Source organism: Lampetra fluviatilis, unplaced genomic scaffold (assembly GCF_964198595.1).
Source record: "Lampetra fluviatilis unplaced genomic scaffold, kcLamFluv1.1 SCAFFOLD_410, whole genome shotgun sequence".
Classification (NCBI taxonomy): Eukaryota; Metazoa; Chordata; class Hyperoartia; order Petromyzontiformes; family Petromyzontidae; genus Lampetra; species Lampetra fluviatilis.
The window spans coordinates 5001-27500 of record NW_027621382.1 but is presented as its reverse complement, the minus strand read 5'-3'; the positions used below and the strand labels follow the sequence as shown (position 1 = coordinate 27500).

The following is a 22500-nucleotide window of genomic DNA, read 5'->3' as shown; positions in this document are numbered from 1 at the left end:
TGATGGTGGTTGTGATGGTGGTGGTGGTGGTGGTGATGGTGGTTGTGATGGTGGTGGTGATGGTGGTGGGGGTTGTGATATTGTTGGTGGTTGTGATGGTGGTGGTGATGGTGGTGGTGGTGATGGTGGTGATGGTTGTGATATTGTTGGTGGTTGTGATGGTGGTGATGGTGGTGGGGGTTGTGATGGTGGTGATGGTGGTGATGGTGGTGATGGTGTTGGTGATGTTAGGTGGGGGTTGTGACGTTGGTTCTGATGTTGGCGGTGATGGCGCCACCCACCTGAGCCTCGCGGTTGCCGTGACGACCACTGTCACGTGGTGGTCCCCACCACTCATCGTCGTCACTGGCAGCCAGCCTGGAAGGAAAGTCACAAGGAGGGATGAGAGGCTGCCGTTTGGTCGTCGGGAGCTGGACGGCTACCGCCCGGATCTCCACAGAATCCCGGAGGTTCGATAGACTGGTTCTGTCAGGATCCAGACCCGTACTGCCGGGTCTCTCCGGTCTATATATTCATTTTGTTTTGTATTTCTTACCAGGTGCTAGTGGCCCCGCTGAGCTGCTACTGTGTGGAGATCTCTGTTCAGAGAAGCGAAATGGCCCATCGCACGCAGCGAAAGCAGCTCACATCAAGCGTCTGATATCACAGAGACCCACAGAGACTCATATAGAACCATAGAGACCCACAGAGACCCACAGAGAACCACACAGACCCACAGAGACCCACAGAGACTCATATAGAACCATAGAGACCCACAGAGACCCACAGAGATCCAGAGACTCATATAGAACCATAGAGACCCACAGAGACCCACAGATACGCATACAGACCCACAGAGACCCACAGAGACCCACAGAGACTCATATAGAACCATAGAGACCCACAGAGACCCACAGAGATCCAGAGACTCATATAGAACCATAGAGACCCACAGAGACCCACAGATACGCATACAGACCCACAGAGACCCACAGAGACCCACAGAGATTCATATAGAACCATAGAGACCCACAGAGACCCACAGAGATCCAGAGACTCATATAGAACCATAGACACCCATAGAGACCCAGAGACTCATATAGAACCATAGAGACCCAACAGAGACTCTAACATTGAAGTCTATGGGGACACTTTAACATTGGAGTCTATGGGTAGAGACTTTAACATTGGAGTCTATGGGTAGAGACTTTAACATTGAAGTCTATGGGGACACTTTAACATTGGAGTCTATGGGTAGAGACTTTAACATTGGGGTCTATGGGGAGACACTTTAACATTGGGGTCTATGGGTAGACACGTTAACATTGGAGTCTATGGGTAGACACTTTAACATTGGAGTCTATGGGTAGAGACTTTAACATTGGAGTCTATGGGGAGACACTTTAACATTGAAGTCTATGGGTAGACACTTTAACATTGGGGTCTATGGGTAGACACTTTAACATTGAAGTCTATGGGTAGAGACTTTAACATTGAAGTCTATGGGTAGACACTTTAACATTGAAGTCTATGGGTAGACACTTTAACATTGAAGTCTATGGGTAGACACTTTAACATTGAAGTCTATGGGTAGACACTTTAACATTGAAGTCTATGGGTAGACACTTTAACATTGGGGTCTGTGGGTAGACACTTTAACATTGAAGTCTATGGGTAGACACTTTAACATTGAAGTCTATGGGTAGACACTTTAACATTGAAGTCTATGGGGAGACACTTTAACATTGGAGTCTATGGGTAGACACTTTAACATTGAAGTCTATGGGTAGAGACTTTAACATTGGAGTCTATGGGTAGACACTTTAACATTGAAGTCTATGGGTAGACACTTTAACATTGGAGTTTATGGGAAGACACTTTAACATTGAAGTCTATGGGTAGACACTTTAACATTGGGGTCTATGGGTAGACACTTTAACATTGGAGTCTATGGGTAGACACTTTAACATTGAAGTCTATGGGTAGAGACTTTAACATTGAAGTCTATGGGTATACACTTTAACATTGAAGTCTATGGGTAGAGACTTTAACATTGAAGTCTATGGGGAGACACTTTAACATTGGAGTCTATGGGTAGACACTTTAACATTGAAGTCTATGGGGAGACACTTTAACATTGGAGTCTATGGGTAGACACTTTAACATTGAAGTCTATGGGTAGAGACTTTAACATTGAAGTCTATGGGGAGACACTTTAACATTGGAGTCTATGGGTAGACACTTTAACATTGAAGTCTATGGGTAGAGACTTTAAAATTGAAGTCTATGGGGAGACACTTTAACATTGGAGTCTATGGGTAGACACTTTAACATTGAAGTCTATGGGTAGACACTTTAACATTGAAGTCTATGGGGAGACACTTTAACATTGGAGTCTATGGGTAGACACTTTAACATTGAAGTCTATGGGTAGACACTTTAACATTGGAGTCTATGGGTAGACACTTTAACATTGAAGTCTATGGGTAGACACTTTAACATTGGAGTTTATGGGAAGACACTTTAACATTGAAGTCTATGGGTAGACACTTTAACATTGGGGTCTATGGGTAGACACTTTAACATTGGGGTCTATGGGTAGAGACTTTAACATTGAAGTCTATGGGGACACTTTAACATTGGGGTCTATGGGTAGACACTTTAACATTGAAGTCTATGGGTAGACACTTTAACATTGGGGTCTATGGGTAGACACTTTAACATTGGAGTCTATGGGTAGACACTTTAACATTGAAGTCTATGGGTAGACACTTTAACATTGAAGTCTATGGGTAGAGACTTTAACATTGAAGTCTATGGGTATACACTTTAACATTGAAGTCTATGGGTAGAGACTTTAACATTGAAGTCTATGGGGAGACACTTTAACATTGGAGTCTATGGGTAGACACTTTAACATTGAAGTCTATGGGTAGAGACTTTAAAATTGAAGTCTATGGGGAGACACTTTAACATTGGAGTCTATGGGTATACACTTTAACATTGAAGTCTATGGGGAGACACTTTAACATTGGAGTCTATGGGTATACACTTTAACATTGAAGTCTATGGGGAGACACTTTAACATTGGAGTCTATGGGTAGACACTTTAACATTGAAGTCTATGGGTAGAGACTTTAACATTGAAGTCTATGGGGAGACACTTTAACATTGGAGTCTATGGGTATACACTTTAACATTGAAGTCTATGGGGAGACACTTTAACATTGAAGTCTATGGGTAGAGACTTTAACATTGAAGTCTATGGGGAGACACTTTAACATTGGAGTCTATGGGTATGCACTTTAACATTGAAGTCTATGGGTAGACACTTTAACATTGAAGTCTATGGGTAGACACTTTAACATTGGGGTCTATGGGAGACTTCACGACCCAATCAGATTCTACCTCGTGCCGTCGCCCTTGGTAACGTGACGTCGCCGGCGGCCATTTTTCTTTGCACTGGACAGGAAGCCGCTCACACCACCCACAATGCACTGCAGCAGGGAGGGGCTTGAGTGGGCACGGCCGAGACTCCGCCCCGTCCACTCTGTCGTCATGGCGACCGCATCTCGACCAATGGGATCACTGCAACGGTGGGGGTGGAGGAGTGATGGGGTTGTATGATTGTTGGGAAAATCACTCCCCACTCACTCACCTACTCACCCACCCACTCACCCACTAACTCACCCACCAACTCACCTACCCACCCACTCACCAACCCAATCACCCACCCACTCACCAACCCACTCACCTACCCACCCACCCACTCACCCACCGACTCACCCACTCACCCACCCACTAACTCACCCATTCACTCACCCACCCACCCACTCACCCACCTACTAATTCACCTACTCAGCCACCTACTCACTCACCCACCTACTCACCCACCCGCTCACCCACCTACTCACTCACCCACCTACTCACCCACCCACTCACTCACCTACTCACTCACCCAACCACTCACCCACCCACGCACTCACCCACTCACCCACCTACTCACTCACCCACCCACTCACCCACCTACTCACCCACTCACCCACCTACTCACCTACCCACTCACCTGCTCACTCACCCACTCACTCACCTACTCACCCACCCACTCACCTACTAACTCACCTATTCACCCACTCACTCACCCACCCACTCACTCACCCACCCACCCACTCACCCACCCACTCACCTACCCACCCACTCACCCACTCACTCACCCACCCACCCACTCACCCACCCACCCACCCACTCACCCACTCACTCACCCACCCACCCACTCACTCACCCACCCACTCACCCACTCACCCACCCACTCACCTACCCACCCACCCACTCACCTACCCACCCACCCACTCACCTACCCACCCACCCACTCACTCACCCACCCACCCACTCACCCACCCACTCACCTACCCACCCACCCACTCACTCACCCACCCACCCACTCACCCACCCACTCACCTACCCACCCACCCACTCACTCACCCACCCACCCACTCACCCACCCACTCACCTACCCACCCACCCACTCACTCACCCACTCACCCACTCACCCACCCACTCACCTACCCACCCACCCACTCACTCACCCACTCACCCACTCACTCACCCACTCACTCACCCACTCACCCACCCACTCACCTACCCACCCACTCACTCACTAACCCACTCACCCACCCACTCACCCACTCACTCACCCACTCACCCACCCACTCACCTACCCACCCACCCACTCGCCCACTCACTCACTCACTCACCCACTCACTCACCCACTCACACACCCACTCACCTACCCACCCACCCACTCACCAACCCACTCACCCACCCACTCACCCACCCACTCACCCACCCACTCACCCACCCACTCACCCACCCACTCACCCACCCACCCACTCACCCACCCACTCACCCACCCACTCACCCACTCACTCACCCACCCACTCACCCACCCACTCACCCACCCACTCACCCACTCACTCACCCACCCACTCACCCACCCACTCACCCACTCACTCACCCACCCACTCACTCACCCACTCACCCACCCACTCACCCACCCACTCACCCACCCACTCACCCACCCACTCACCCACCCACTCACCCACTCACTCACCCACCCACTCACCCACCCACTCACCCACCCACCCACCCACTCACCCACCCACCCACTCACCTACCCTCCCACTCACTCACCAACCCACTCGCACATCATCTCTTCTCAACCCCGTTCAGCCCCCTCTATGGGGCATGCAGTGGCTGGGGCATGCGGGCACCATGACACAACACACAGACAAAGATGCCCGTGTAGCCTGTTACAGACTGTAGGGGCAAGTGCTGTGTTAGTAGCAGCAGCAGCAGCAGCGTCTATGAAGGCTACCGGCACTGTGGCTACACACAGAGGGGGTGGGTGGCCACCACCACCACGCCCGGCCGCCTTTGTCTCCCCAGTGCTAGCGATGTTAACTGCACACCGCACCAGGTTACTGATTTGAGGCTGAGTGGACCTAGGAAAGGCCCAGGACCGTTTCAGATAATCGTCACTCATACACTCACTCACTCACTCATATATTCACTCACTCACTCATACACTCACTCATACACTCACTCACTCATACACTCACTCACCACTCACTCACTCATACACTCACTCATACACTCACTCACTCATACACTCACTCACCACTCACTCACTCATACACTCACTCATACACTCACTCATACACTCATACACTCACTCATACACTCACTCACTCATACACTCACTCACCACTCACTCACTCATACACTCACTCATACACTCACTCATACACTCATACACTCACTCATACACTCACTCACTCATACACTCACTCATTAACTCACTCACTCATACACTCACTCATTAACTCACTCATTAACTCACTCATTAACTCACTCACTCACTCAGTCATACACTGATATACACACACTCACTCATACACTCACACTCTCACCCATACACTCCCTCACACTCACTTTCATGCACACTCACTGATACACTCACTCACCTGCACACTCACTCACCTGCACACTCACCTGTACACTCACCTGCACACTCACCTGTACACTCACCTGTACACTCACCTGTACACTCACCTGTACACTCACCTGTACACTCACCTGTACACGCCCCGATGTAATCACTCGACTGTCTGTCTCCGTGTGTACCTGTGTGTGTGTGTCTACCTGTGTGTGTGTGTGTCTACCTGTGTGTACACTGTGTCTGTGTGTGTACCTGTGTGTGTGTGTGTCTACCTGTGTGTACACTGTGTCTGTGTGTGTACCTGTGTGTGTCTGTGTGTGTGTCTGTGTGTGTGTGTACCTGTGTGTGTCTGTGTGTGTCTATGTGTGTGTACCTGTGTGTGTGTGTCTGTGTGTGTGTACCTGTGTGTGTACCTGTGTGTGTCTGTGTACCTGTGTGTCTGTGTGTGAGTCTGTGTGTCTGTGTACCTGTGTGTGTGTACCTGTGTGTGTACCTGTGTTTCTACCTGTGTGTGTGTACCTGTGTGTACCTGTGTGTGTGTGTGTCTACCTGTGTGTACCTGTACGTGTCTGTGTGTGTGTGTGTGTGTCTACCTGTGTTTCTACCTGTGTGTGTGTCTTTGTCTCTTTCCGCTCTCTCTCTCCTCCACTCACTCCACTCCCTCCGTCCCTCCCTCCTCCCTCTCTCCTCCCACCTCCCTCCCTCTGCGCCATCTCCCGCCCCCCCTCTCTCCCCCCCCCTCTCCCCCCCTCTCCCCCCCCCCCTCTCCCCCCCCCCCCTCTCCCCCCCCCCCTCTCCCCCCACCCCCTCTCCCCCCCCCCCTCTCCCCCCCCCCTCTTCCCCCCCTCTCACCCCCCCCTCTCCCCCCCTCTCCCCCCCTCTCCCCCCCTCTCCCCCCCCTCTCTCCCCCCCTCTCCCCCCCCCTCTCCCCCCCCTCTCCCCCCCCCCCCTCTCCCCCCCCCCCCTCTCCCCGCCCCCTCTTCTCCCCCTCTCACCCCCCCCCTCTCCCCCCCTCTCCCCCCCTCTCCCCCCCTCTCCCCCCCTCTCCCCCCCTCTCCCCCCCTCTCCCCCCCTCTCCCCCCCTCTCCCCCCCTCTCCCCCCCTCTCCTCCCCCCTCTCCCCCCCCCTCCTCCCCCTCCCTCTCCCTCTCCTCCCCCTCTCCTCCCCCTCTCCCCCCCCCCCCTCCCTCCCCCTCCCTCTCCCTCTCCTCCCCCTCTCCTCCCCCCTCTCCCCCCCCCTCCGTGTGAAGATATCGGATCTCGGATCCGGAACTTCGCTTCCAGTCCGGGCCGCCTGTGGAAGTGGCTGTGGGAGTGGGAGGCTGTGAAACTATCACTGTGTGTGTGTCTGTGTGTGTGTCTGTCTGTGTGTCTGTGTGTGTGTCTGTGTGTGTCTGTGTGTCCACTCACCCACCCACTCACCAACTCACTCACTCACCCACTCACCCACTCACTCACCCACCCACCCACTCACCCACTCACCCCACTCACCCACCCACTCACCCACTCACTCACTCACCCACTCACTCACCCACTCACCTCACTCACCCACCCACCCACTCACCCACTCACTCACTCACCCACTCACTTACTCACTCACCCACTCACCCACCCACTCACCCACTCACTCACCCACTCACTCACTCACCCATTCACCCACCCACTCACTCACCCACCCACTTACTCACTCACCCACCCACTCACTCACCACTCTCACTCACCTCACTCACCCACTCACTCACCCACTCACTCACCCACCCACCCACCCACTCACTCACCCACTCACATCACTCACTCACCCATTCACCCACCCACTCACTCACTCACCCACCCACTCACTCACCCACCCACTACTCACCCACCCACTCACCCACTCACTCACCCACTCACTCACTCACCCATTCACCCACCCACTCACCCACCCACTCACTCACTCACCCACCCACTCACTCACTCACCCACCCACCCACTCACTCACCCACCCACTCACCCACTCACCCACCCACCCACTCACTCACTCACTCACCCACCCACTCACCCACTCACCCCACCCACCCACCCACCCCACTCACTCACTCACCCACCCACTCACTCACTCACACCCACCCACTCACTCACCCACTCACTCACATCACCCACCCACTCACTCACCCACTCACTCACTCACTCACCCACCCACTCACTCACCCACTCACTCACTCACCCACCCACCACTCACTCACCCACCCACCCACTCACCCACTCACCCACTCACTCACTCACCCACCCACTCACCCACTCACCCACCCACCCACTCACCCACTCACTCACTCACTCACCCACCCACCCACTCACTCACCCACTCACTCACCCACTCACTCACCCACTCACTCACTCACTCACCCACCCACTCACTCACCCACTCACTCACCCACTCACTCACCCACTCACTCACCCACTCACTCACTCACCCACCCACTCACTCACCCACTCACTCACTCACTCACTCACCCACCACTCACTCACTCACTCACCCACTCACTCACTCACCCACTCACTCACCCACTCACTCACTCACTCACCCACCCACTCACTCACTCACCCACCCACTCACTCACCCACCCACTCACCCACTCACTCACCCACTCACTCACCCACCCACCCACTCACCCACCCACTCACTCACCACCCACCCACCCACCCACTCACCCACTCACTCACTCACCCACCCACCCACTCACCCACCCACTCACCCACCCACCCACTCACCCACTCACCTACTCACCCACCCACCCACCCACTCACTCACTCACTCACCCACCCACTCACCCACTCACCCACTCACTCACTCACCCACCCACTCACCCACTCACCCACCCACCCACTCACCCACTCACTCACTCACTCACTCACCCACCCACCCACTCACTCACCCACTCACTCACCCACTCACTCACCCACTCACTCACTCACTCACCCACCCACTCACTCACCCACTCACTCACCCACTCACTCACCCACCCACTCACCCACTCACTCACTCACCCACTCACTCACCCACTCACCCACTCACTCACTCACTCACCCACCCACCCACTCACTCACCCACTCACTCACCCACTCACTCACCCACCCACTCACCCACTCACTCACTCACCCACTCACTCACCCACTCACTCACCCACCCACTCACCCACTCACTCACTCACCCACTCACTCACCCACTCACCCACTCACTCACTCACCCACCCACCCACTCACTCACCCACTCACTCACCCACTCACTCACCCACTCACTCACTCACCCACCCACTCACTCACCCACTCACTCACTCACTCACCCACCCACTCACTCACTCACCCACCCACTCACTCACCCACTCACTCACCCACTCACTCACTCACCCACCCACTCACTCACCCACTCACTCACCCACTCACTCACTCACCCACCCACTCACTCACCCACCCACTCACCCACTCACTCACTCACCCACTCACTCACCCACCCACTCACCCACTCACTCACTCACCCACTCACTCACCCACTCACCCACTCACCCACTCACTCACTCACCCACTCTAGTCCATGTTTGTTTGGGAAGTCGCGTTAATTATTTACATCAACAACAACAGCTCCTACACACAAAGACAAAGCTCCCCCAGGTAGCCTCTAGCAGGGATGTAGGGGCAAGTGCTGAGACACAGACAAAGCTCCCCCAGGTAGCCTCTAGCAGGGCTGTAGGGGCAAGTGCTGAGACACAGACAAAGCTCCCCCAGGTAGCCTCTAGCAGGGTTGTAGGGACAAGTGCTGAGACACAGACAAAGCTCCCCCAGGTAGCCTCTAGCAGGGTTGTAGGGGCAAGTGCTGAGACACAGACAAAGCTCCCCCAGGTAGCCTCTAGCAGGGCTGTAGGGACAAGTGCTGAGACACAGACAAAGCTCCCCCAGGTAGCCTCTAGCAGGGCTGTAGGGACAAGTGCTGAGACACAGACAAAGCTCCCCCAGGTAGCCTCTAGCAGGGCTGTAGGGACAAGTGCTGAGACACAGACAAAGCTCCCCCAGGTAGCCTCTAGCAGGGCTGTAGGGACAAGTGCTGAGACACAGACAAAGCTCCCCCAGGTAGCCTCTAGCAGGGCTGTAGGGGCAAGTGCTGAGACACAGACAAAGCTCACTCACTCACTTAACCACTCAATCACTCATTGACCTATTGATCCACTCACCCAATCACTCACCCACCTACTTACTCACCCACTCACCACACTCGAGTGGGTAAGTCAGTGAGTGGGTGGGTGAATGAGTGGGTGGGTGAGTGAGTGGGTGAGTGAGTGGGTGAGTGGGTGGGTGAGTGAGTGGGTGAGTGGGTGAGTGGGTGAGTGAGTGGGTGGTGTGAGTGCGTGAGTGGGTGAGTGGGTGAGTGAGTGAGTAGGTGGCTGAATGGGTGATTGAGTGAGTGAGTGGGTGAGTGGGTGGGTGAATGAGTGAGAGAGTGGGTGAGTGAGTGAGTGAGTGGGTGAGTGGGTGGGTGAGTGAGTGGGTGGGTGGGTGAATGAGTGAGTAGGTGGCTGAGTGAGTGAGTGGGTGGGTGAGTGAGTAGGTGGCTGAGTGGGTGAGTGAGTAAGTGAGTGGGTGGGTGAGTGGGTGAGTGAGTGGATGAGTGAGTGAGTAGGTGGCTGAGTGGGTGAGTGAGTAGGTGAGTGGGTGAATGGGTGGGTGAGTGAGTGAGTGGGTGAGTGGGTGGGTGAGTGAGTGGGTGGGTGGGTGAATGAGTGAGTAGGTGGCTGAGTGAGTGAGTGGGTGGGTGAGTGAGTAGGTGGCTGAGTGGGTGAGTGAGTAAGTGAGTGGGTGAGTGGGTGGGTGAGTGGGTGAGTGAGTGGATGAGTGAGTGAGTAGGTGGCTGAGTGGGTGGGTGAGTAGGTGAGTGGGTGAATGGGTGGGTGAGTGAGTAGGTGAGTGGGTGAGTGAGTGGGTGAGTGGTTGAGTGGGTGGGTGGGTGAGTGGGTGAGTGGGTGAGTGAGTGGGTGAGTGGTTGAGTGGGTGGGTGAGTGAGTGGCTGAGTGGGTGAGTGGTGAGTGTCTGAAATCCACATCAGCCCCTATAAAATAGATGCACAGATAAAGTCAAAGATCCCCCGGGTAGCCTGCTCAACCAGTTTTGGTCAAGTGCTCTCTGTAGGTCATGCAAACACAAAGATGCCCATTGTTGTCTATTTACACACAAAGACAAAGCTCCCCCAGGTAGCCTCTGGCAGGGCTGTAGGGACAAGTGCTGAGACACAGACAAAGCTCCCCCAGGTAGCCTCTAGCAGGGCTGTAGGGGCAAGTGCTGAGACACAGACAAAGCTCACTCACTCACTTAACCACTCAATCACTCATTGACCTATTGATCCACTCACCCAATCACTCACCCACCTACTTACTCACCCACTCACCACACTCGAGTGGGTAAGTCAGTGAGTGGGTGGGTGAATGAGTGGGTGGGTGAGTGAGTGGGTGAGTGAGTGGGTGAGTGGGTGGGTGAGTGAGTGGGTGAGTGGGTGAGTGGGTGAGTGAGTGGGTGGGTGAGTGCGTGAGTGGGTGAGTGGGTGAGTGAGTGAGTAGGTGGCTGAATGGGTGATTGAGTGAGTGAGTGGGTGAGTGGGTGGGTGAATGAGTGAGAGAGTGGGTGAGTGAGTGAGTGAGTGGGTGAGTGGGTGGGTGAGTGAGTGGGTGGGTGGGTGAATGAGTGAGTAGGTGGCTGAGTGAGTGAGTGGGTGGGTGAGTGAGTAGGTGGCTGAGTGGGTGAGTGAGTAAGTGAGTGGGTGAGTGGGTGGGTGAGTGGGTGAGTGAGTGGATGAGTGAGTGAGTAGGTGGCTGAGTGGGTGGGTGAGTAGGTGAGTGGGTGAATGGGTGGGTGAGTGAGTAGGTGAGTGGGTGAGTGAGTGGGTGAGTGGTTGAGTGGGTGGGTGGGTGAGTGGGTGAGTGGGTGAGTGAGTGGGTGAGTGGTTGAGTGGGTGGGTGAGTGAGTGGCTGAGTGGGTGAGTGGTGAGTGTCTGAAATCCACATCAGCCCCTATAAAATAGATGCACAGATAAAGTCAAAGATCCCCCGGGTAGCCTGCTCAACCAGTTTTGGTCAAGTGCTCTCTGTAGGTCATGCAAACACAAAGATGCCCATTGTTGTCTATTTACACACAAAGACAAAGCTCCCCCAGGTAGCCTCTGGCAGGGCTGTAGGGACAAGTGCTGAGTACAAAGACAAAGCTCCCCAGGTAGCCTCTAGCAGGGCTGCAGGGGCAAGTGCTGAGACACAGACAAAGCTCCCCCAGGTAGCCTCTAGCGGGGCTGTAGGGGCAAGCGTTGAGACACAGACAAAGCTCCCCCAAGTAGCCTCTAGCAGGGGTGTAGGGGCAAGTGCTGAGACAGAAAAAGCTCCCCCAGGTAGCCTCTAGCAGGGCTGTAGGGACAAGTGCTGAGTACAAAGACAAAGCTCCCCAGGTAGCCTCTAGCAGGGCTGTAGGGTCAAGTGCTGAGTACAGAAACAAAGCTCCCCCAGGTAGCCTCTAGCAGGGCTGCAGGGGCAAGTGCTGAGACACAGACAAAGCTCCCCCAGGTAGCCTCTGCCAGGGCTGCAGGGGCAAGTGCTGAGACACAGACAAAGCTCCCCCAGGTAGCCTCTAGCAGGGCTGTAAGGGCAAGTGCTGAGACACAGACAAAGCTCCCCCAGGTAGCCTCTGCCAGGGCTGCAGGGGCAAGTGCTGAGACACAGACAAAGCTCCCCCAGGCAGCCTCTACCAGGGCTGTAGGGGCAAGTGCTGAGACACAGACAAAGCTCCCCCAGGTAGCCTCTGGCAGGGCTGATGGGTCAAGTGCTGAGTACAGAGACAAAGCTCCCCCAGGTATCCTCTGGCAGGGCTGTAGGGGCAAGTGCTGGCAGCCAGTAGCAGCGTCTATGAAGGCTACCGGCACTGTGGCTACACACAGAGGGGGTGGGTGGCCAGCACCACCACGCCCGGCCGCCTTTGTCTCCCCCAGTGGACAATACTACTCACTCATCCATCCACCCACTCACCCACCTCCTCACCCACTCACCCACCCACTCACTCACCCACTCACTCACTCACTCACTCACCCACCCAATCACCCACCCACCTACTCACCCACTCACCCAACCACTCACTCACTCCACCCACTCACCCACCCACTCACTCACTCACCCACCCACTCACCCACCCACTCACTCACTCACTCACTCACTCACCCACCCACCCACTCACCCACCCACTCACCCACTCACTCACCCACCCACTCACCCACCCACCCACTCACTCACTCACTCACCCACCCACCCACCCACCCACTCACCCACCCACTCACTCACCCACCCACTCACCCACCCACTCACTCACCCACTCACTCACTCACTCACCCACCCAATCACCCACCCACCCACCTACTCACCCACTCACTCACCCAACCACTCACTCACCCACCCACTCACCCACCCACCCACTCACCCACCCACTCACCCACCCACCCACCCACCCACTCACTCACCCACCCACTCACTCACTCACTCACTCACTCACCCACCCACCCACCCACTCACCCACTCACCCACTCACCCACCCACTCACTCACTCACCCACCCACTCACCCACCCACTCACCCACCCACTCACTCACCCACCCACTCACCCACTCACCCACCCACTCACTCACCCACCTACTCACCCACTCACTCACCCACCCACCCACTCACTCACCCACCCACCCACTCACCCACCCACTCACTCACTCACCCACCCACTCACCCACCCACTCACTCACCCACTCACTCACTCACCCAATCACCCACCCACCCACCTACTCACCCACTCACCCAACCACTCACTCACCCACCCACTCACCCACCCACCCACTCACCCACCCACTCACTCACCCACCCACTCACTCACCCAACCACTCACTCACCCACCCACTCACCCACCCACCCACTCACCCACCCACTCACTCACCCACTCACTCACTCACCCACCCAATCACCACCCACCCACCTACTCACCCACTCACTCACCCAACCACTCACTCACCCACCCACTCACCCACCCACTCACTCACTCACCCACCCACTCACTCACCCACTCACTCACTCACTCACCCACCCAATCACCCACCCACCTACTCACCCACTCACTCACTCACCCAACCACTCACTCACCCACCCACTCACCCACCCACTCACTCACTCACCCACCCACTCACTCACCCACTCACCCACCCACCCACTCACTCACCCACTCACCCACCCACCCACCCACCATGAGTCTCTATGGGTCTCTGTGAGTCTCTATGGGTCTCTATGGGTCTCTATGTATCTCTATGGGTCTCTATGTATCTCTGTGTATCTCTATGGGTCTCTATGTATCTCTATGGGTCTCTATGTATCTCTGTGTATCTCTATGGGTCTCTATGTATCTCTATGGGTTTCTATGTATCTCTGTGGGTCTCTGTGAGTCTCTATGGGTCTCTATGTATCTCCATGTATCTCTACGTATCTCTATGGGTCTCTATGTATCTCTATGTATCTCCATGGGTCTCTATGGGTGTCTGTGGGTGTCTATGGGTCTCTATGTATCTCTGTGTATCTCTATGGGTCTCTATGTATCTCTATGGGTTTCTATGTATCTCTGTGGGTCTCTGTGAGTCTCTATGGGTCTCTATGGGTCTCTATGTATCTCCATGTATCTCTACGTATCTCTATGGGTCTCTATGTATCTCTATGTATCTCCATGGGTCTCTATGGGTGTCTGTGGGTGTCTATGGGTCTCTATGTATCTCTGTGTATCTCTATGGGTCTCTATGTATCTCTATGGGTTTCTATGTATCTCTGTGGGTCTCTGTGAGTCTCTATGGGTCTCTATGGGTCTCTATGTATCTCCATGTATCTCTACGTATCTCTATGGGTCTCTATGTATCTCTATGTATCTCCATGGGTCTCTATGGGTCTCTGTGGGTGTCTATGGGTCTCTATGTATCTCTATGTATCTCTGTGGGTCTCTATGGGTCTCTGTGGGTGTCTATGGGTCTCTATGTATCTCTATGTATCTCCATGGGTCTCTATGGGTCTCTATGGGTCTCTATGGGTCTCTATGGGTCTGTATGTATCTCTATGGGTCTCTGTGGGAGTCTATGGGTCTCTATGTGACGTCACCATGCAGGCGGCGGCCAAGCGCATGGTGACGTCACAGCACCGGCCTCGCGGGGCGTGACGTCATAAGGGTCGAATCCTCGGGGTTCACGCCCCCCCCCTCCCCTTGGCCTCCCCCACCCACCCGCCAAATGACGTCATTTGGTTGTGACGGTTTCCCGCTTGCGGATGACGTCACGCGGCCCGGTTCTGACGATGGCGGTGCGTTGGATGACGTCACGTCGCCTAAACCAATCAGTGGCCCAGGTTTTGACGGTGGCGTTGCGACGGATGACGTCACGTCGCCCACAACCAATAAGTGTACCCGGTTGTGACGGTTTCCGCAAGGGGTGACGTCACGCCGGCTAAACCAATCAGTGGACCCGGTTGTGACGCCGAACAAACCCGCGACGTTGCTCTGTAAAACCGTGCGCGATGACGTCACGCCTTCCGACCGTGCTCGATGACGTCACGTCGCCGAACCGCCGTTGAATTCGAGCATCCGTGCTCGATGACGTCACGCCTTTAATCCTCCACGAGGGATCGCGATGGGGGGTGACGTCACCACGCGGGCAGCCGGTGACGTCATCGCGCAGAACTTGCAACGTCACCGCGCCTCGCCGGCGACGTCACCACGCACGCCCTCCGAGACGACGTCCTTACGTCATGACGCACGCGCTCCGGGGCCGACGTCGCGTCGACGTCACCACGCACGCGCCCGCCGCCTGCGTTACGTCACCACGCACGGCCGCAGACGTCGCCTACGTCACCACGCACGGCCCCAGACGTCGTCGACGTCACCACGCACGGCCGGAGACGTCGTCGACGTCACCACGCATGCGCCAACCGCCGGCGCTACGTCACCACGCACGGCCGCAGACGTCGCTGACGTCACCACGCACGGCTGTTAGCTCCTCCCCCTCCTCTCCCATCGAGAGGCGTTGACATCGCCCTTCGCCTCAGTAAATTATAAAAAAAATATTAAAACAGCGGCGGCAGCAGCGGCTTCTCTCGCGATGGCTTCCTACGATATCATCGCCAACCAGCCCGTGGTGATAGACAACGTGAGTTGTTGATGTTGTTGTTGTTGTTGATGTGAGCTCGCGGTCAAAAGAAATATTAGAAAAAAAAATGTTTTGAGGGGAGGGGCCTAGTCGGTTTTACGTGCAGCCTCGCTCTGGTCTAGAAGCCCCCTACCGGCGGGGGCGCCACCGGGGCCCGCAGACAGGGAGGGGTGAGGGGGGTGTTGGGGTGGGGTCGTGGGTTTGGTGCGATTTGGGGGATTTGTCTACGATTTGGTTGCGGGTTTGTTGTTGTTGGTGGTGGTTGTGGTGGTGGTGGTGATTGTTGTGGTGGTGGTGGTGATGATTGTGGTGGTGGTGATGATTGTTGTGGTGGTGGTGGTGGTGGTTGTGGTGGTGATGATTGTGGTGGTGGTGATGGTGGTGGTGATGATGATTGTGGTGGTGGTGGTGATGATGATTGTGGTGGTGGTGATGATGATTGTGGTGGTGGTGATGATTGTGATGGTGGTGATTGTGATTGTGGTGATGATTGTGGTGGTGGTTGTGATTGTGGTGGTGGTGATGGTGGTTGTGATGGTTGTGGTGGTGGTTGTGGTGGTGATGATTGTGGTGGTGGTTGTGGTGGTGGTGATTGTGGTGGTGGTTGTGGTGGTGATGATTGTGGTTGTGGTGATGATTGTGGTGGTGGTGGTGGTGATGATTGTGGTGGTGGTGGTGATGATGATTGTGGTGGTGGTGATGATTGTGGTGGTGGTTGTGATTGTGGTGGTGGTGATGATTGTGGTGGTGGTGATGATGATTATGGTGGTGATGATTGTGGTGGTGGTGATGATTGTGGTGGTGGTGGTGATGATTGTGGTGGTGGTGGTGATGATTGTGGTGGTGGTGGTGATGATTGTGGTGGTGGTGGTGATGATTGTGGTGGTGGTGGTGGTGATGATTGTGGTGGTGGTGATGATTGTGTTGGTGGTGATTGTGGTGGTGGTTGTGATTGTGGTGGTGATTTTGGTGGTGATGGTTATGGTGGGGGAGATGTTTGTGGTGGTTGGTAGAGGTGGTGATGGTTGTGCTGGAGGTGGTGGAGGTGGTGGTGGTGATTGGTGGTGGTGATGGGGCTGATGGTGGTGCTGATTGTGGTTGTGGTGCTGATGGTGGTTGTGGTGGTTATGGTGGTTGTGGTTTTGGTGGTGGTAGTGGTTTTGGTGGTGCTGCTTGTGGAGGTGGTGGTGGTTTGGCCAGATAGAGGGGGCCAAACAGGCGTGGCACGGGCTAGAGAAGAGATGGAGTGATGTTGGGTGAGTGAGTGGGTGAGTTGGTGGGTGAGTTGGTGGGTGAGTTGGTGGGTGAATTGGTGGGTGAGTGGGTGGGTGAGTGGGTTGGTGAGTGGGTGGGTGAGTGACTGGGTGAGTGCTGGGTCTGTTCCGTGACCTCCTCATGCACCTAGCCTGGCACAGCAGTACAACCCATGGCACCTGCAGGGTCTGTCCTGTGACCTCATGCACCTAGCCTGGCACAGCAGTACAACCCATGGCACCTGCTGGGTCTGTCACGTGACCTCCTCCTCATGCACCTAGCCTGGCACAGCAGTACAACCCATGGCACCTGCAGGGTCTGTCCCGTGACCACCTCCTCATGCACCTAGCCTGGCACAGCAGAACAACCCATGGCACCTGCAGGGTCTGTCCCGTGACCTCCTCCCATGCACCTAGCCTGGCACAGCAGTACAACCCATGGCACCTGCTGGGTCTGTCACGTGACCTCCTCATGCACCTAGCCTGGCACAGCAGTACAACCCATGGCACCTGCAGGGTCTGTCCCGTGACCTCCTCATGCACCTAGCCTGGCACAGCAGCACAACCCATAGCACCTGCAGGGTCTGTCCCGTGACCTCCTCCTCATGCACCTAGCCTGGCACAGCAGTACAACCCATGGCACCTGCTGGGTCTGTCCCGTGACCTCCTGCACCTAGCCTGATGATGGTAGTGATGGTGGTGGAGGAGGTGGTAATGGTGGTGGTGATGGTGGTGGTAATGGTGGTGAGTGTATTGATGAGTGTTGGTGAGTGTACTGGTGAGTGACTAGGTGAGTGAGTGACTCAGTGAGTGAGTGACTGGGTGAGTGACTCGGTGAGTGAGTGACTGGGTGAGTGACTTGGTGAGTGAGTGACTAGGTGAGTGACTGGGTGGGTGAGTGACTGGGTGAGTGACTGGGTGAGTGACTGGGTGAGTGACTTGGTGAGTGTCTGTGTCGTGCAGGGCTCTGGCATCATCAAGGCCGGCTTTGCTGGAGACCAAATCCCCAAATGTCACTTCCCAAACTAGTGAGTGACACACACAGTGACACACACAACAACAACCGCCATTCGCCACTAAGTGGCGGTGACGTCACCACGACGCTTGTGCCAGGCCATGTGCACCCTGAGGCCACGTGAAGTGTCGAACGCCCGCTGGCAGGAGGTCACGGGGCAGACCCAGGTGCCACGGGTCGACTGACCGAGATGACCGAGATGACTGGCTGATGCACCACCTGTGCCCCCTACTGTGCCAACTTGCTGTGCTTTAGCCACCCGGCGCTCCGCTCGTTGTTGTGAGCGTCGCTCCTCCGCCCTCCGTTGTTGTTGGAGGGCGACTGCCTCCAACTGCCCAGTAGCGTCCTTCACGAGCCTCCTCCACTGAGGCCGATCTTGACACCGCTGGTACCAGTCATCGGCAAGTCCACTCAGCTCCACGTCCTCCTGTACCACATCACTCCATCTCTTCTCTAGCCCGTGCCGCGCCCGTTTAGCCCCCTCGATCCGGCCGAACAAAAGCTGTTTAGGCATGCGGTGGCTGGGCATGCGGGCTACATGACCCAGCCAACGCAGCCTTGCCTGCCGGAGGAGCTCACTGATGGGACTTTGCCCAGATCTTTCAAGGACTTGTGAGCTCCTCACACAATCCAGCCTGGTTAAACCCAGGATGGATCGTAGGCAGGCCAGCCTAAATGTTTCCAACCGGCGAAGATGCTCCACTAGGGGGGTCCACGTTTCGCAAGCGTAGAGAAGGGAGGGAATGACCGTGGCCGAGAAGACCTGAAGCTTCGTGCGGAGCGACAGACCAGGTAGCTTCCACACAGCGTTACGCAACCGATGAAAAGATATTGCCGCTCGACTGATTCGGAGTGAGACCTCTGCTGATAAACTGGAGCCGGTCATAAGCACACTGCCCAGGTATGGGAAACTCTCCACTCTCTCAACAACTGCCCCATCACCGATTGGGAGTTGTGGGGGTGGAGTGCCCGATGGTACAAAATACCCAGGCAGGTGCTTAGTTTTGGTGGGGCTGATGGTAAGGCCCCACCTCTTAGTGGCACGCTCCAGTCTCAGCAGCAGCGTCTCCAACTCCTCTTCTGAATGAGCAGCTATTACCAGATCATCGGCATACATAACGTGGTTGACCAATAGGGAGCCATCCCTTGACCGCACCCGGGCATCGATCAGCCTCCCATTGTATCTGTACCAGATGGAAATTCCCCCAGTACAGCTATTGAAGGCTTCACGAACTACGCAGTCGAAATAGATGTTAAATAATGTGGGAGCCAGAGGACATCCCTGTCGCACCCCAAGGTGTACAGGGAAAGGCTCCGACTCCCGGCCACGTAGTTTTACCCGGGCCCGCTCACCATCATGAAGGTCCTTAATGATCGTGAGCAGAGGGTCAGGGACTCCGAAAGCACGAAGAACAACCCAGAGCCCAGGCTTACTGATGGTATCATCGGCCTTGACCAGGTCAATAAAGCAGAGATGTAGGTCTTGTTGGAATTCCCTACACCTCTGCTGTAGCAGACGGACAGAAAATATGGCATCTGTGCAGGACCGCCCTTTCCTGAAACCGCATTGGGGCTCCGCAAGCCTCTCCTCAGCGTGCCTGGCAAGGCGATGTTGAATAATCCTTGCCAGGACCTTTCCCGGCACACTGAGGAGTGAGATGCCCCTGTAGTTGTTACAGTCTGTGCGGCCCCCCTTCTTAAAGAGGGGGACCACCAGGGCATCCTTCCAATCCTGCGGAACCCGTCCAGTGGTCCAGACTGTTGTTATGATGTCACGTAGGGCAGTCTGTGCACAAACGCCACCCTCCCTCAGCATTTCGCTTGGGAGATCATCTTTGCCCGGTGCCTTTCCTGGTCTCAGACTCCGGATCGCCTTCAGTACTTCCTCAACAGCTGGTACCTCAGCCAGCCACTCACAGGGGGTGACTTCTTCCAATATTTGAGGCACCGCAACCTCAGCAGGGTTATCCCCACTTTGTGCCACGATGTTTTCCTGGCTGAGGGATTTCCCCTCCCCCAGGACCTCACAGAAATGCTCAGACAATCTGCAAACCTGTTCCTGGGGGTCGGAGATTGGATCACCGTTTTTTTCCCCTAATGATGGTAATAGGTGTGGCGCTGCAGGTTACTTTATTGATGTAATTAAATAGTGATTTGTGATCGCGGGCCACTGAGGCAGACTCCATCTCCTCAGCAACCCGCGACCACCACCCATCCTTGCAGCGCCTTACGGCTCTCCGAACCTCCGAGCGAAGGCTGCGGTAAACCTCCTCATTCTCCGACGTGGGATGCTGTAGACGATGAGAGTGGGCCTGTCGCTTTTTCTCAGCCAGCTTGAACACCTCCTCTGTCAGCCAGGGTCTCTGGGGAGGTCTGGACCGCGTACCCAAAGCAGCCATTGCAGCTGCATGAGCCACAGTCCTAAACCTCGCCCATTCACCCTCGACATCAGGAGGAGTGGGGGACGATGCCAACCCCAGCCGCAAGCGATGATAAAATTCTCGCTTACAACTTCCATCAGCTAGCTGAGACCAGGCCACCTTAGGTTGGAATGGGGTCCTGGGTGTACACCCACCACCGGAGTGGAAGAATGGCAGGCGCATCTTACAGATGACTAGTCGATGGTCAGAGGTCAGATCAGCTCCACGGTAGGTCCTGGTGTCAAGGACATGGGCTCGCATCCGCTGGTCCGTCACTATGTAGTCAAGCAGATGTTCTTGCTTGGACCCGGCATGCATCCACGATGTTGTGTGGATGCGCCGATGCCGGAAGAGCGTGTTGGTAATTACAAGCCCATGGGCTGCACAAAAATCTAGCAGCCTCCTACCGTTGTTATTGAGCTGATCTGGCCCATGCCTTCCAATCACTCCAGACCAGGTGCCAGCATCATGACCAACTCGGGCATTGAAGTCACCCAACAAGATGACTCTGTCCCGAGGGGCCACTTTAGCCAGCACCTGTGACAGGAGGTCATAGAAGGCATCTGACTCATCGGCCTTGCCTGCATCCCTCCACGGATGTTCGTCTTCGGTGGGGGCATAAGTAACCACGACCACCACTCCTCGCCTCTGGTTGATGGGAAGGCGAGCCCAAAGTAGCCTGGGGCTTACAGCTTCCCACACCTCACCGCCACGCTCCCACGCCCCCTTCATTCTTTTGTTCAGAAGAAGAGCCACTCCCTGTTGTTTGGCAGTCTCCTGCCCCGAGTGGAGGACTGTCCACCCCTCATGGTGGCAGGAGCCAGAGCCGGTCCACCGGACCTCCTGAATGCCACAGAGATCCAGGCGGTACCGGTCCAGCTCCCGACAGAGGAGTGGCAGCCTCTCCTCCTCCGCAGTGAGCGTTCCAACATTCCACGTGGCCATCCGCAATGGTTTTTCGTTGTTTCTGGAGGAGCCCCGAGGGTGAAGATTCAATCTCCTGGCTCTGTGTCTCACGCTGTCTGTGTGTGTGTGTGTCTATCTGTGTGTGCCTGTGTGTGTCTCACGCTGTGTGTGTCTCTGCGTGTGTCACTGTGTGTCTCTGTGTGTGTCTCTGTGTCTGTGTGTCTCACGCTGTGTGTGTCTGTGTGTGTGTCTGCGTGTGTCTCGCGCTGTGTGTGTCTGTGTGTGTGTGTCTGTGTGTGTGTGTCTGTGTGTGTGTGTCTGTGTGTGTGTCTGTGTGTGTCTCACGCTGTGTGTGTCTGTGTGTGTGTGTCTGCGTGTCTCTGTGAGTGTCTCTGTGAGTGTCTCTGTGTGTGTCTGTGTGTGTGTGTGTCTGTGTGTGTCTCTGTGTGTCTCTGTGAGTGTCTCTGTGAGTGTCTCTGTGTGTGTCTCTGTGTGTGTCTCTGTGTGTGTGTGTCTGTGTGTGTGTGTGTCTCTGTGTGTGTCTGTGTGTCTCACTCAGCGTGGGACGCCCCAAGCATGTCCGTGTCATGGCGGGAGCTCTGGAGGGAGACATCTTCATTGGACCAAAAGCTGAGGTCTGTCTCACTCTGTCTCCGTTTGTCTTCCCCTGTCTCCCCCGTCTCTCCCCGTGTCTCTCTCCCCGTGTCTCTCCCCGTGTCTC

General features: G+C 55.4%; 2 long non-coding RNA genes across 3 annotated transcripts in view; one reads left to right on the top strand and one right to left on the bottom strand.

Annotated features, from left to right (window-relative positions):
• LOC144955171 (uncharacterized) overlaps positions 1 to 6646 on the bottom strand; it is a 7507-nt gene extending 861 nt beyond the window's left edge. Inside the window, exons 1-3 of one of the 2 annotated variants that reach the window (XR_013641530.1) lie at positions 6583 to 6646; positions 3388 to 3567; positions 282 to 357 (exon numbers count right to left, since the gene is read on the bottom strand). This is a non-coding gene — a long non-coding RNA (uncharacterized LOC144955171). Of the gene's footprint in view, positions 1 to 281; positions 358 to 3387; positions 3568 to 6102; positions 6278 to 6582 lie in introns of those variants that run through there. The other variant, XR_013641531.1, reaches the window with a different exon arrangement.
• Positions 6647 to 16027: 9381 nt separating this feature from the next.
• Positions 16028 to 22500, top strand: part of LOC144955169 (uncharacterized) — a 10983-nt gene continuing 4510 nt past the window's right edge. The window contains exons 1-3 of the long non-coding RNA XR_013641529.1: positions 16028 to 16185; positions 18402 to 18466; positions 22339 to 22414. This is a non-coding gene — a long non-coding RNA (uncharacterized LOC144955169). The remainder of the gene's footprint in view (positions 16186 to 18401; positions 18467 to 22338; positions 22415 to 22500) is intronic.